Below are 15771 nucleotides of genomic sequence, written 5' to 3' on the forward strand. Positions count from 1 at the left end.
AAGCAAGGAACAAACTGGATGATCAGTTCCACCAACTTTATTCCACCTGTATGTGATCCCAAGCACCAAATACTTACCCTAGAGAACAAATGACACTTTATGCACAATATAACAGAGCATTCTGTACTCCTCTACATTCCCGAATACTACGGGGAGTGACAGTACACTGTTCCTGGCACTTTAGGACACAAATTCAGCATCATTCAGTTATTAGATATGGCTGTTTGAAAAGAAACGTTCAACACATTCAGTTTTCTTTTTGAGAAATTACAGTATTTCTCAAGAAAACGTAATGATTCTGTGCAAAATGTGGCTGATTCATCTGCTGGCTAGCAGTTTCAGAAATTTATTCAGTAATGTATTTTGCGCCAGAACCAAAGAAATGTTCTTCACAGCATGATATTAATTTGTCTCTGACTTCAGAGGCTATAGAACATATTCCGAGGGCTGACACATCTGAACTTTCCAATCTCTTCACCACTGGGTGAAAAAAGTTGAAAATGGTGAAAGTAAATCAAATAATTCAATGGAATCTGATCCTCATTTTCTACCAGTTATCTTTCTATCTGTATGTTTTACCTTGTCTCTACAGAACTGCATAGCACACATATTACAGACCTAATATCCTGAGAGGTTCATTGTTAGACTCGTGAAAAAGGTGGATATTTCAGCTGTAATGCCTTTATTGAAGACCATAGTAGCTATAGGAGATGACAAAGGGTTAAAGTGGCCTTTGCTGTGTATGTAGCTCATAATATTTCCAGATTCCATATGTATATTATAATATAGTGGTCATCAAGGCTTACTAGAACAGCAGGAAATAATTTGCATTTCTCTAATATTTGGATGGGCCCTGCAGTGAGATTCAAGACATGCAGCTGCTCTGTCCACTGTTCGGTCTGACTCTGGGAAGGTACACCCTGAGCTCATGCTGATCGGGTAATGTCTCCCTGTCATGTCACTGCACGTGATGTTTGCATACCCACAATGGGTTGACCGTTGCCTCAACCCTACACTCCTTGCAAGATGAAGCACAAATCTCACCCCCACCACAGTCCTACATGCCCCAAAAGTACACACTACCACCATGGACCTTTTACTAAAAGGCATATCAGATGTCTAAGCTTTGGCAACATACCAAACGAAGTTAAAACTTTTAACCTTAATAGCTATGCAGGAAATAATTGGCTCGCCAAAAAAGTGTACCATCCACCATCAAAGCCCAGGCAAAAAATTTGGGAAACTGATGAATACGGACAGTCTACAAAGACAGCAAAATAATTTATCTGTACAGAGTGTGGGAAAGGCAATAGCCTCTATTCTTGTAGTAACGCAGTATGTAAGGCTGAAAAAATACATATGGCCATAGAGTTCTGCCTATTAACCCCTAAAGTTGAACCACAGTATGCACCATTTATAACCACCCTCTGCTTTCTATCACTGAGCCATTTACTTACCCATACACCCATACACCATACCACTTAGACATTCAAAAGGGTCTGTGATAGTACTTAATTCCCTTAAAATCTGGGGGTGTATGCCTTCAGGGCCTGGCGATTTATCTATTTCAATTTTTTAAAGATAGCTCTGCACTTCTTCCTAGGTTAGACTGGTGACATTTAGTTGAGAGTTTACTTTATCACTCTGCATCTCATCTGACATTTTATTTTCCTCTGTGTATACGCTGAAGAAAAAGCTGTTTAATAGATTTGTTGTCTCCTCATCACCCTCTACAATTTTTCCTTTATTATTTATTAAGGGGCCAAGACTTTCAGTATTAATCTTTTTACTATTTATATAGTTGAATAACAGTTTACGATTAGTTTTACTCTCTTTGGAAATGAGTCTCTCTGTCTCCATCTTTACTGCTTTCATCTGATTTTTACATCATTTATTTTTTTCCTTATTGGTATTTAGTAGAGATGAGCGAGCATACTCGATAAGGCAAACTACTCGAGTGAGTAGTGCCTTATTCGAGTACCTGCCCGCTCATCTCTAAAGACTCGGCTGCCGGCGCGGGTGACAGGTGAGTTGCGGCGGTGAGCAGGGGGGAGCGGGGGGGAGGGAGGTAGAGAGAGATCTCCCCTCCGTTCCTCCCCGCTCTCCCCCGCCGCTCCCCGCACCCTGCCGGCACCCGAATCTTTAGAGACGAGCGGGCAGGTACTAGGATAAGGCACTGCTCACTCGAGTAGTTTGCCTTATCGAGTATGCTTGCTCATCTCTAGTATTTAGTGATTCTTCGCTGCCTTCTTGCTTTAGTAGTTTAAACGCTTTCTTTTTACTGCTTATTGCCCCCTTTACATCTTTATTGATCCACATTGGTTTTCTCCTATTACTAAGTATTTTATTCCTGTAAGGTATGAACCTCTCACAGTAAGTAATTAGGATATTTTTAAACGCTTCCCGTTTATTATCTGTTCTCTTATTTGTGAGGATATTATTCCAGGCAATGAAGTTAAGGGCACCACTAAGCTGGTTGAACTTGGCCTTCCTAAAGTTTAAAATTTTTGTATAAAACTTAGAATTTTCCCTTTAAACCTTTCTCTTGAAGGACAAGTTGAAAATTATTATATTTATGGTCACTATTTCCCAGGTGCCTCCCCAATCTGCACCCCTGTTATTCTGCCAGGTCTGTTAGTTAATATTAGGTCCAAAATGGCCATCCCCCTAGTTGGGTCCTGTACAAGTTGGGTAAAGTAATTATCTTTAGTAATTGACAGGAAGTTGTTACCTTTATAAGATCCGCAGGTTTTGGCTTCCCAGATCATATCCGTATAGTTCCATTCCCCCATAATAATTACTTCATTGTGATTTGCTGCTTTATCTATTTGTTTCAATAATAGATTTTAAGTAGCTTCTGTTATATTTGGTGATCTAAAGAAAACCTCTAGGAGTATTTTATTGTTGCTTTTCCCTGTATGTATTTCCACCCATAGAGACTCCCCATGTTCATCTCCCTCCCATATATCTTCCCGCAATGTGGGCTTTAAATAGGATTTTACATAGAGACAAACCCTTTCCCCTTTGTATTTTTACGATCCCTTCTGAAAAGACTGTAGCCCTGTATGTTCACTGCCCAGTCACAGCTTTCATTCAACCAATTCTCCATTATTTCCACTATGTCTTAGTTTTCCTCAGACATTATTACTTCTAGTTCGCCTACTTTATTGGTCAGATTTCTAGCATTAGTCACCATACAGTGTAGAAGGTTTTGGTTATTTTTTATATAACGTGTATCCCAACTAACTGTTCTGCCAGTTCTAACTGTACTAACCCCTCCCACCGCTCCAGACCCATTTCCATTACTTAGTCTCTAGGTCACTGTCTACACTGTTCCCCCCCCCCCTATTTCTCTTGTCATCCTCCCACTGGATTCTAGTTTAAACACTCCCCCAACCTTCTAGCCCAGGACAGCTGCACCCTCCCCATTGAGATGCAGCCCGTTCCTACAGTAGAGCCTGTAGCAAAGTCCGCCCAATTCTCTATAAACCCAATCCCCTCCTTCCTACACCAACTCTGGAACCACTTGTTTACCTCACTAATCTTACACTGTCTTGGTGTTCCACCTGGTACAAATAGTATTTCAGAAAATACTACTTTGGAGGTCCTCACCCTAAGATTACATTCTAGTTCTCGGAAATCTTTTTTTTGACTCCTCACCAGCCCCTCCCAGTAATCTGTCGACCTGATCCGCGATGTGTCAAACTCGAGTGCCAGGAGGACAACACACTATTCGATAATCCTGGTCTTTGTGGTAGATCTACCTGTCCCCCTAATAATTGAGTTTCTCCACTACCAGGATGAGTCTAGCCTGCCCTGCGACCCTATTCCCCTTTTAACTAGAGCAGACATCCCCCTGGCAGTCAGTGGGCATGTCATGCTGCAGCAGTGCTAATCCTGTACTGGCACGCCCCTCATCTGCCAACTTTGCAAACTTCTTGAGGTGTGCCAGTTCAGGACTAGCCTCCCTGGTTCTCTTCCCTCTCCTCCCTTCTTCTGTCACCCAGCGAGCTGTCTGCTCAGCCTGCTCTCCCGAACTACCATCCACCCCAGCGAGTGCCTGCTCTGTGAGCAGCAAACTCCTTTCAATGTTGTCAGTGGATCTCCATGCTGCAAGCTGCTCATTTAGATCCAGGATCTGGTCTTCCAAATTCGCAACGCACTGACATCTCATACAGCAGTATGCACCCTAGAATGGCTGGTCAAGGACTGCGCACATGGCACAAGATTAGAGATGAGCGAACGTGTTCGTCCGAACTTGATATCCGTGCGGATATTAGGGTGTTCGGGATGTTCGTTATTTGTAACGAACACCATGCGGTGTTCGGGTTACTTTCACTTCCTTCCCTGAGACGTTAGCGCGCTTTTCTGGCCAATTGAAAGACAGGGAAGGCATTACAACTTCCCCCTGCAACGTTTAAGCCCTATACCACCCCCCTGCTGTGAGTGGCTGGCGAGATCAGGTGTCCGCCTAATATAAAAGTCGGCCCCTCCCGCGGCTCGCCTCAGATGCCTTGTGAGTTAGATGAGGGACAGTGCTGTTTGTACCGGAGCTGCTGTAGGGAAAGAATTGGTAGTTAGTGTAGGCTTCAAGAACCCCAACGGTCCTTATTAGGGCCACTGATAGCTGTGTGTTGGCTGCTGTTAGCAGTGGCAATTTTTTTTTCTTCTCAAAATCGCCTCTGCAGAGCGTTGCACCCGGCATTAGGGACAGAAGTGTTGCATAGGCAGGGAGAGTGTTAGGAGTGAGTGTAGCCTTCAAGAACCTCAACGGTCCTTTCTAGGGCCATATTTAACCGTGTGCAGTACTGTGCTGGCTGCTGTTAGCAGTGCTGCATATTTTTTTTCTTCTCAAAATCGCCTCTGCAGAGCATTGCACCCTCCATTGATACTGCAGGGAAAGAATTGTGTAGGCAGGGCCACAACACAGTTATTATTCATTGAATATACGCAGTGCTGCCTTTTGCTTGTAAAACAAGTGAAAAAAATTCTATTTGTCCTGCCTCTGTCCGTCCTGTGGAGTGTGGACACGTGTGAGCTGCGTGTACAACGTTAAAAAATCAGACGCACCCAGCTACGGTTTACTGCTGGCTTCGCCATTTGCTTTCCTTAATTGGGAAAAAAATACCTGCTCTGCCAGAGTTATAATAACTCTGCTACCCTCACGTTCTGTGACACATTAGCAGGGCCACAGCACAGTTATTAAACTTCTCATGTTCATTGAATATACGCAGTGCTGCCTTTTGGTGGAAAAAAACTGAAAAAAAAACTATTTGTCCTGCCTCTGTCCGTCCTAAGGGCTGTGTGTACGTGTCGGCTGCGTGTGCAACGTTTAAAAATCAGACGCACCCAGCTACGTTTTACTGCTGGCTTCGCCATTTGCTTTCCTTAATTGGGAAAAAAATACCTGCTCTGCCAGAGTTATAATAACTCTGCTACCCTCACGTTCTGTGACACATTAGCAGGGCCACAGCACAGTTATTAAACTTAGATTATTCATTCACTAGAGGCAGTGGGGCCTTTCGTTTTCAAAAAAGGGAAAAAATTATATTTGGCCTGCAGTCTTGCGCCAATTTATTTCCTGCCTGTGAAATCAAATCACTGGTAATACAGCATGCTGAGGGGTAGGGGTAGGCCTAGAGGACGTGGACGCGGCCGAGGACGCGGAGGGCCAAGTCAGGGTGTGGGCACAGGCCGAGCTCCTGATCCAGGTGTGTCGCAGCCGACTGCTGCGCGATTAGGAGAGAGGCACGTTTCTGGCGTCCCCACATTCATCGCCCAATTAATGGGTCCACGCGGGAGATGGTTATTAGAAAATGAGCAGTGTGAGCAGGTCCTGTCCTGGATGGCAGAAAGTGCTTCGAGCAACCTATCGTCAACACGCAGTTCTGCGCCGTCCACTGCTGCAAATCCGAATCCTCTGTCTGCTGCTCCTCCTTCCTCCCAGCCTCCTCACTCCACTACAATGACACCTGCTCAGGAGCGGGAACACTCCCAGGAACTGTTCTCGGGCCCCTGCTTAGATTGGGCAGCAGCGGTTCCTCTCCCACCAGAGGAGTTTATCGTCACTGATGCCCAACCATTCGAAAGTTCCCGGGGTCCGGGGGAAGAGGCTGGGGACTTCCGCCAACTGTCTCAACAACTTTCTGTGGGTGAGGAGGACGATGACGATCAGACACAGTTGTCTTGCAGTGAGGTAGTAGTAAGGGCAGTAAGTCCGAGGGAGCAGCGCACAGAGGATTCGGAGGAAGAGCAGCAGGACGATGAGGTGACTGACCCCACCTGGTGTGCAACGCTTACTCAGGAGGACAGGTCTTCAGAGGGGGAGTCAAGGGCATCAGCAGGGCAGGTTGCAAGAGGCAGTGCGGTGGCCAGGGGTAGAGGCAGGGCCAGACCGAATAATCCACCAACTGTTTCCCAAAGCGCCCCCTCGCGCCATGCCACCCTGCAGAGGCCGAGGTGCTCTAAGGTCTGGCAGTTTTTCACAGAGATGCCTGACGACCGACGAACAGTGGTGTGCAACCTTTGTCGCGCAAAGCTCAGCCGGGGAGCCAACACCAACAGCCTCACCACCACCACCATGCGCAGACATATGATGGCCAAGCACCCCACAAGGTGGGACGAAGGCCGTTCAGCGCCTCCGGTTTGCACCCCTGCCTCTCCCCCTGTGCCCCAACCTGCCACTGAGATGCAACCCCCCTCTCAGGACACCCCCCTCTCTACCGCCTCATGGCCTGCACCCACACCCTCATCTCCGCTGTCCTCGGCCCCATCCAGCAGTGTAGTTCAGCGCACCGTCCAGCCGTCGCTTGCGCAACTGTTGGAGCGCAAGCGCAAGTACGCCGCCACACACCCGCACGCTCAAACGTTAACCGTCCGCATAGCAAAATTCATCAGCCTTGAGATGCTGCCGTATAGGGTTGTGGAAACTGAGTCCTTCAAAAGTATCATGGAGGCGGCGGCCCCACGCTACTCAGTTCCCAGTCGCCACTACTTTTCCCGATGTGCCGTCCCAGCCCTGCACGACCACGTCTCCCGCAACATTGTACGCGCCCTCACCAACGCGGTTACTGCCACCGTCCACTTAACAACGGACACGTGGACAAGCACAGGCGGGCAGGGCCACTACATCTCCCTGACGGCACATTGGGTGAATTTAGTGGAGGCTGGGACAGAGTCAGAGCCTGGGACCGCTCACGTCCTACCCACCCCCAGAATTGCGGGCCCCAGCTCGGTGCTGGTATCTGCGGAGGTGTATGCTTCCTCCACTAAAGCACCCTCCTCCTCCTCCTCTGTCTCACAATCAAGATGTGTTAGCAGCAGCATGTCGCCAGCAGTCGGTGTCGCGCGGTGTGGCAGCACAGCGGTGGGCAAGCGTCAGCAGGCCGTGCTGAAACTACTCAGCTTAGGCGATAAGAGGCACACGGCCCACGAACTGCTGCAGGGTCTGACACAGCAGACCGACCGCTGGCTTGCGCCGCTGAGCCTCCAACCGGGCATGGTCGTGTGTGACAACGGCCGTAACCTGGTGGCGGCTCTGCAGCTCGGCAGCCTCACGCACGTGCCATGCCTGGCCCACGTCTTTAATTTGGTGGTTCAGCGCTTTCTGAAAAGCTACCCACGCTTGTCAGACCTGCTCGTAAAGGCGCGCCGGCTCTGCGCACATTTCCGCAAGTCCCACACGGACGCTGCCACCCTGCGCACCCTGCAACATCACTTTAAGCTGCCAGTGCACCGACTGCTGTGCGACGTGCCCACACGGTGGAACTCTACGCTCCACATGTTGGCCAGGCTCTATGAACAGCATAGAGCTATAGTCGAATACCAACTCCAACATGGGCGGCGCAGTGGGAGTCAGCCTCCTCAATTCCTTTCAGAAGAGTGGGCCTGGTTGGCAGACATCTGCCATGTCCTTGGTAATTTTGAGGAGTCTACCCAGGTGGTGAGCGGCGATGCTACAATCATTAGCGTCACCATTCCTCTGCTATGCATCTTGAGAAATTCCCTGCAAACCATAAAGGCAGCTGCTTTGCGCTCGGAAACGGGGGCGGTGGAAGACAGTATGCCGCTGGATAGTCAGGGCACCCTCCTGTCTATTTCTCAGCGCGTACAGGAGGAGGAGGAGCATGAGGAGGATGAGGAGGAGGGGGAAGAGACAGCTTGGCCCGCTGCTGACGGTACACCGGCTGATTGCGCGGAGATCGAGCAGCATGTACATCCCAGGCAGTGCAACAGTCTTTAAGGGCCTGGACAGCTTTATGGCTCCCCACCAAGACTGTGTCACCGCTCCCCAGTCAAGGCTGAGTCGGCGGGAGCACTGTAAAAGGATGGTGAGGGAGTACGTAGCCGATCGCACGACCGTCCTCCGTGACGCCTCTGCCACCTACAACTACTGGGTGTCGAAGCTGGACACGTGGCCTGAACTAGCGCTGTATGCCCTGGAGGTGCTTGCTTGTCCTGCGGCTAGCGTCTTGTCGGAAAGGGTGTTTAGTGCGGCTGGGGGAATCATCACAGATAAGCGTACCCGCCTGTCAACCGACAGTGCCGACAGGCTAACACTCATCAAGATGAACAAAGCCTGGATTTCCCCAGACTTCTCTTCTCCACCAGCGGACAGCAGCGATACGTAAGCATTACGTAGGCTGCACCCGCGGATGGAAGCTACGTTCTCTCTCACCATCCAAAACGGGGACATTTCTGCTTCATCAATCTGTGTCTAATATTCCTCCTCCTCCTCCTCCTGCTCCTCCTCCTGAAACCTCACGTAATCACGCTGAACGGGCAATTTTTCTTAGGGCCACAAGGCTCACTCATCTAATTTTTCTAAACAATTTTTATATGTTTCAATGCTCTTAAAAGCGTTGAAACTTTAACTTGAACCAATTTTTCGTTAAACTGGGCTGCCTCCAGGCCTAGTTACCACTTAAGCCACATTAACCAAAGCGATTAATGGGTTTCACCTGCCATCTTGGTTGGGCATGGCCAATGTTTACTGAGGTACATTAGTACTGTTGGTACACCAATTTTTTGGGGCCCTCACCTACAGTGTAATCATAGCAATTTGTATGTTCTTCGCCTGCACTCATGGTACAGACGTGTGTGTGGGGTTGGCCTACACTTTAGCTACATAAATGTAACTTGGGCCTTGGCTATACTGCAGCTACTGAAATGGAACTAAGACTGCGCTCCCACTATACTGCTGCTTCGGAATTGTTACTGGGGCCTGTCTTGAGTGCTACTATTGCTGACATGGAACGAAGACTGCGCTCCCGCTATACTGCTGCTTCGGAATTGTTACTGGGGCCTGTCTTGAGTGCTACTATTGCTGACATGGAACGAAGACTGCGCTCCCGCTATACTGCTGCTTCGGAATTGTTACTGGGGCCTGTCTTGAGTGCTACTATTGCTGACATGGAACGAAGACTGCGCTCCCGCTATACTGCTGCTTCGGAATTGTTACTGGGGCCTGTCTTGAGTGCTACTATTGCTGACATGGAACGAAGACTGCGCTCCCGCTATACTGCTGCTTCGGAATTGTTACTGGGGCCTGTCTTGAGTGCTACTATTGCTGACATGGAACGAAGACTGCGCTCCTCCTATAATGCTGCTAGTGATATGTTAGTGGGGCCTGTCCTAATGCTACGGCTGAAATGTTACGAATTCTGGGCTCTGCCTATACCGCTGCTAATGGTATGTCTCTGGGGTGTGGAAACAGAGGCTTCCCAAAGACATGATGGCGGCGAGGCCATTTCCCACCAACGCGGTTACTGTTAAGGTGCATATAACCACGGACACGTGGAGAGGACACGTAGTGCCTCAAAAACATCCCCCTCCTCCTCCAACAGGGAAAACATTCTTGGCAAATGCCTTTGCATTGGTTCGTCTGGTGGCAGTCCAAGAATTTCACCTTTACCGACACTACAAGAGAGCCCCCCCACCATCCCCCCCGCCACGGCCCACTTAATTAATCCTGGCCACATTCCGAAAACCAACAAAATAAAACCGCGCTACTAGGTCCGCAGTCACCACCACATTACCACCAACGCGGTTACTGTTAAGGTACATATTACCAGTCTGACTGGGGCATGCAGACACCTTGACAGAATGAATAGTGTGTGGCACATAGGTTCCCCATTGCTATGCCCACGTGTGCAGCTCCTGATGGCGGTGGCACAGGATTCTATTTCTCATTGCTTCTGTACAGCATTGTGGGCTATCGCCCCGCCCCTTTTAAAGAGGGTCGCTGCCTAGCCGTGCCAACCCTCTGCAGTGTGTGCCTACGGTTCCTCCTCATGGCAGACGCACTTCTAAATAGACATGAGCGTGGTGTGGCATGAGGGCAGCTGAAGGCTGCGCAGGGACACTTTGGTGTGCGCTGTGGGGGGGAGGGGGGGCGGTTGGTCAGCATGTAACCCAGGAGAAGTGGCAGCGGAGTGTCATCCAGGCAGTGATTGTGCTTTGTTGTAGCTAGTGTGGTGCTTAGCAAAGGTATGCCATGCTAATGAGGGCTTTTCAGAAGTAAAAGTTTTTGGGAGGGGGGGGGGGCACTCTTGCCGCTATTGTGGCTTAATAGTGGGACCTGGGAACTTGATATGCAGCCCAACATGTAGCCCCTCGCCTGCCCTATCCGTTGCTGTGTCGTTCCCATTACTTTGTTGAATTGCCCAGATTTTCACACATGAAAACCTTAGCGAGCATCGGCGAAATACAAAAATGCTCTGGTCGCCCATTGACTTCAATGGGGTTCGTTATTCGAAACGAACCCTCGAACATCGCGGGAAGTTCGTTCCGAATAACGAACACCCGAACATTTTGGTGTTCGCTCATCTCTACACAAGATGTACACTGGACGGCATTGTCAATCATGGAGCACATTCTAAATGGTGACCATACAGATAGGTTAAATGAAAGTGGTATATGCAAAAATTCTAATAGATAAACAGTAATTAGATACAAATGACTTTCCCAAAGTTCCTAATCCCAAGTCACACTTATGTATACTTCGAACGCAGTACAGTTATGTCAGCCACGCACACTCACTCAGCTCGCTTAGTTTTGGGTTGATAAAACTCTTACCTGCAGTGCTTCTGCTCCTCTTCTGTTTGGAATGGACCCAGGAAGTTCCACAGGTGCAATTGATAAGACCTTGGTTGAGTAACCCCACCCCTAATTACTCACCTGTGCAAAGCATTGAAGACTGTAACCCACAAGCAGACTATATGTGCTCTTTAAAAGTAACAACGCTTATTAGTAGAACCCACCAATATGTTCCCTTAACACAATGTATTTAACCTTTACGAAGAAAAGTCAATGTAGCACAATGTATTGGCTAAACAATTACTGTGACTTTGAAAGAACAAATAGACAAATGCAATTGAAGAGGGAAATATGCACTCAGCAATTAATAATAATTAGAGATGAGCGAACACGTTCGGCCCCGCCCGAACACCGAACTTTGCGAACACTTCAGTGTTCGGGCGAAAAAGTTCGGGGGCCGCCGTGGCAGCGCGGGGGGGTGCGGCGGGGAGTGGGGGGGAGAGGGAGAGAGAGAGGGCTCCCCCCTGTTCCCCGCTACTGCCGCCCGCGCCGCCGCGCATCTCCCCGCCCCCCTGCGGCACCCGGACCTTTACGCGCGAACACTGCAGTGTTCGGCAAAGCCGGTGTCCGGGTGCGGATGTGTCCGTAACGGACATGTTCGCTCATCTCTAATAATAATCTTTATTTGTATAGCGCCAACTTATTCCGCAGCGCTTATTCCACTAATTGCAAGTCCCGCTTATGGCACAGTACAGTTATGTCAGCTCGCACGCTCACTTAGGTTTGGGTTGATAAAACTCTTACCTATAGTGCTTCTGTTCCTCCTCTGATCATCTCACAAGGCATCAGAGATCTCAATCAAGGGAGAAGCCATACTCCTGCACCCAGTGTGGGGAATGTTTTGCTTAAAAGCCAGTCTTGTTACTCACCAACATGTTGGCACTGGGAAAAAAAAGCCTTTTTCTTGTACTGAATGCAGAAAACTTTTAGTCAGTAAGTTCAAACTCAAAGCACATGAGAAAGTTCATACAGGTGAGAAGCCGGTCGAATGTCAAGCCTTCGGAAGATGTTTTACTAATAATCCAGCCCTGGTTAAACATCTGAGAACACACACAGGGGAGAAGGTCATGTCTCAATGCTCGCCTAGTCCTTCACACGGGAGAAAGGCCACATGTTTGTGGGGAATGTGATAAAGCCTTTGCCAACCAAGTCAACCTTATTTCAAATCATATTATACACACAGGACAAAAAAAGTATGTATGCTTGGTATGCAGATGGGGTTTTGCCAACCAATCAAAACTTGCAAAACACAAGTTAACGCACACTGATGAAAGCTTTTTGTGTACATAAAATTTGGCAATGTTTTTTTTTTTTTTTTTTTAAAGAAAAGATGGCCTTCCCAAAGATTACAAAATAATTCACAAAAAGAATTAGAATTTTGAAAAATATTTTCCATGCTAAAAATAAATGCTCTTTGGGAAGTAAATATTATTAGCATTAATATAGGTGTACACAATTAAGAAAAAAATAATAAATATACATATATTTGTTGCTGGAATGCAACATTTTTAGATTTATATGTGGCATCCATGAGAGTCTGCAAAGGGCCACTAAACCTATAATGCAAAGCATTTTTGATTTAGGTCAACTAGTGGCAATGTATATATATATATATAATTGCCCACAATACTTTGTGTATTGATCCATTGTATATCAGAAACTTATATATGATAAAACTACGCTTGGTTTGTGTTTTATTAGGGACTTTAGAACAGAAAGGACTGAACTTATTAAAGTTTAAAGCTTTAATATAAAAAGGTGCAATGATTATGCAAGTTACATAGAGATAATACAGTATAAAAAGGATATACAGTAAAAAGCAAACACTGTTACAAAAATAAAAGGGAATATACTCAGGTGACAAGCTGATTATGTCTTGGGCAGTCTTGTAGAGGTGTATACAGTCTCCTGGAATCTCACAATGGTCCTTGTCATTGACCCTTCTGAAACAGGAAGCAATGATACCCCGTTCATTGCTCACATGATCACTGCAGCCATGTCTGCATGAATGGCATGTGACCACAACTGGCTGCAGTGGTCATGTGAGCGGTGAATGTGATGTCATTGCTTCTTGTTTCAGCAGGGACCAGAGTGGAGAGGACTAGGTCAGCAGTGCTGGACCTAAGGCGTGGTAGAAGGGTGAATAATGGTTATCTTATTTTTCTCATTCCCTGCTTTGGGGGCATGCTTTTTGTTTTTTTAAATGTTGCAAAATCCCCTCAAGACACATTATCTAAGATGCATATCAGCATTTCTTCTGGTTCATTTAATGCACAGAGTTTTCTCTGGTCAATTGCATTCTGAGAAGTTAAACGGGTTATACAAATTTTGAAAGGCCACCTCACTTGGTCCACCATGGTCTAAAATAATAAAGCAGCTGATACTTGCCTCTCTCCGGTCCCTGCTGTTCCCCCCAATGGCAGCTCTGGGTTTCTGCTGTATTTGTTTACAGGCCATCTGTAATATACCTGCTGCTGCAGCCAATGACAGCACTCAACAAACATTGCTGAGGGCTGTCATTGGCTGCAGCAACTTGTTTGTAGACAGCTCATGCTGACTGAAGCCTGTAAAGATGACATGGGAAGGAGACTCGAACTAGTGGTGGGGGCTGAACAGGGGAGCTGAGGGAGATGAGTATCAGCTGCTTTCCCATTTTACACGACAGGGGACCCAGTGAGATGGCACTTCATATCTCAGACAACCCCTTTAAGGCCCGTATAGAGGAGGCAATTATTGAGTGTATAAACATTACTCAAGTTTTAAGGAGAAACAGGATTTTGTGATAATCTGTCGTGAGATCTCTGTCCTATAGTTGCCGATGGTGACCACCCAGTGGTTGTAATGTAGAGTGCAGCCTTTCAAGGTTTTGATAACATGTCACAATATTGTATTTTTATTTGCTTCATGAGAAATTGAAGTTCTTAACCAAATTCAAGTACTGGTAAGGGAGGACACATCTATGATTCAATAGTAACCCAAACTGTGAGAGTAGAGCAGGGCATCCTGCACTTCTGCACCTCACAGTCCTCTTATTATACACACATTTATCTGTTTCTCACTTCCTGTGAAATATACCAAACTTTGGCAGAAATCTGCTGTGAGAACAGTACCAGGCGCAGTGACAGACTGTGCCTGCAGGGCATAGAAGTTCTCCATGTCAGTCAAACAGTTACATACAGGAGCATAAATATCAAAGCATAGCCCAATAACCTTCAGAAAGCAGTGCGGAGTGATGGTGAAGAACAGGCTTTGTCCATTAACACTTGAGTGTGAAAAGTAATCCAGGCTCTGATATCTTGTAATGTGTCTATTCACTTCTCGGGGGACTCAGGTGTCTACTTTCTCTCCATTAATGCTTGTGTTGAGACAAACTGTGCTGAAGAAAATACACCACCTTCTGGGATATTGCAGCTTTTTAGCACATGAGCAGCGGCCACCAGAGTTGACTGCACCTCCTCCATCTACAAATATCATACTTTATTCATGCCACTTTAAGGAAAATGTTTGCAGTAGAGAAGAACACAGCTATGTCTACAGATACGTGACTGACAGTAAATTGTAGAGGATCAATGCACCAGGAAGGAACTAGATAACAGGATCGGGGCTGAGATCTATGGGTTTTCTTATTCTTTGATATCTCGAATATCTTTTTATGGGGGTAGAAACAACTGTGCATATACACCTTGTTATTACGAGCGAGAGAAAAAAGACACCGAAAATCAAAGGAACGGTAAGGGAAATTCCAGGAAAATGTTCAGAATTTGTGAAATGGAGCTACTAGGGTCATTATTAACATACCAGGGTTGTTAATTCTTTCACTTTGGTCCCTCAAATACAAGTTTCCAAGATGCTTTTGTACAGTATAGATCCTTAACACCGCAAGAAATATAGCAAAATGGCTTCATGCACTTGGACCAAAAAGCAGAGGAATTTCTCAAAGGTAGACGAGAGTGCTCAGTATTATAGAGAGTTTACAAGTTATTGAAACATTTAGTCAGGAAATAGTTAAAAATAAAAAAATTACAAAATCTAAGTTATCCTCACTGCTCAATCTTCCATTGGTCAAACACCACCAATCGAATCCTCGCTGCCAGACTTACAAATTACAAAGCTGCCGTGGCTGTATGCACACATGATTGGCTGCAGCCAATCACTGGCCTCAGCAGTCTCAGGCTCTATATTGCTGAGACCAGTGGCTGCAGTGGTCATAAACTGTATGGGCTTATATAGAATGTCACCATTGCTGCCAAGTAAACAAAGACTGCTACCTGCTACCGGTGTAGCAGAGACAGTGAAGCATCTGCAGATGCTGATCATGAAGCTAAGAGAAGAAAGTGAGAAGACAAGATTTCACCTCAACATCAAGAAGACAAAGATCATGACCGCTGCCGACAAGGTCAACAACAAGGGAATTGAGTTGGGTAATAGTTTTGTATTCTCCGAGTCCATCATCGATCATAGTAGCAGCTCGACAGGTGAGATAAAGTGTCAATTAGCATGGAGCTAATACGGAAGTACAAGGGTGTCTCTGTCATCATCCAATGAAGGTTAATCACAGCAATTGTTTTCCCGATTGCAACATTTGCCAGTGAGACTTGGACATTGAGGATAACAGACAGAAGAAAAATTGGCGCTTACAAGCTATGGTGTTGAAGAAAACTTTAACGAATCCTC

At 46.7% G+C, this 15771-nt stretch overlaps 1 protein-coding gene and 1 pseudogene across 2 annotated transcripts in view; both read left to right on the forward strand.

The window, feature by feature from the left end:
* The window catches only part of CTNNA2 (catenin alpha 2), a 2255723-nt gene that overhangs the window by 1588894 nt on the left and 651058 nt on the right, over positions 1 to 15771 (forward strand). The window lies entirely within an intron of this gene.
* LOC136573251 (zinc finger protein 501-like) lies at positions 1027 to 12387 on the forward strand (annotated as a pseudogene).

This window comes from Eleutherodactylus coqui, chromosome 7 (assembly GCF_035609145.1).
Source record: "Eleutherodactylus coqui strain aEleCoq1 chromosome 7, aEleCoq1.hap1, whole genome shotgun sequence".
Taxonomy (NCBI): Eukaryota; Metazoa; Chordata; class Amphibia; order Anura; family Eleutherodactylidae; genus Eleutherodactylus; species Eleutherodactylus coqui.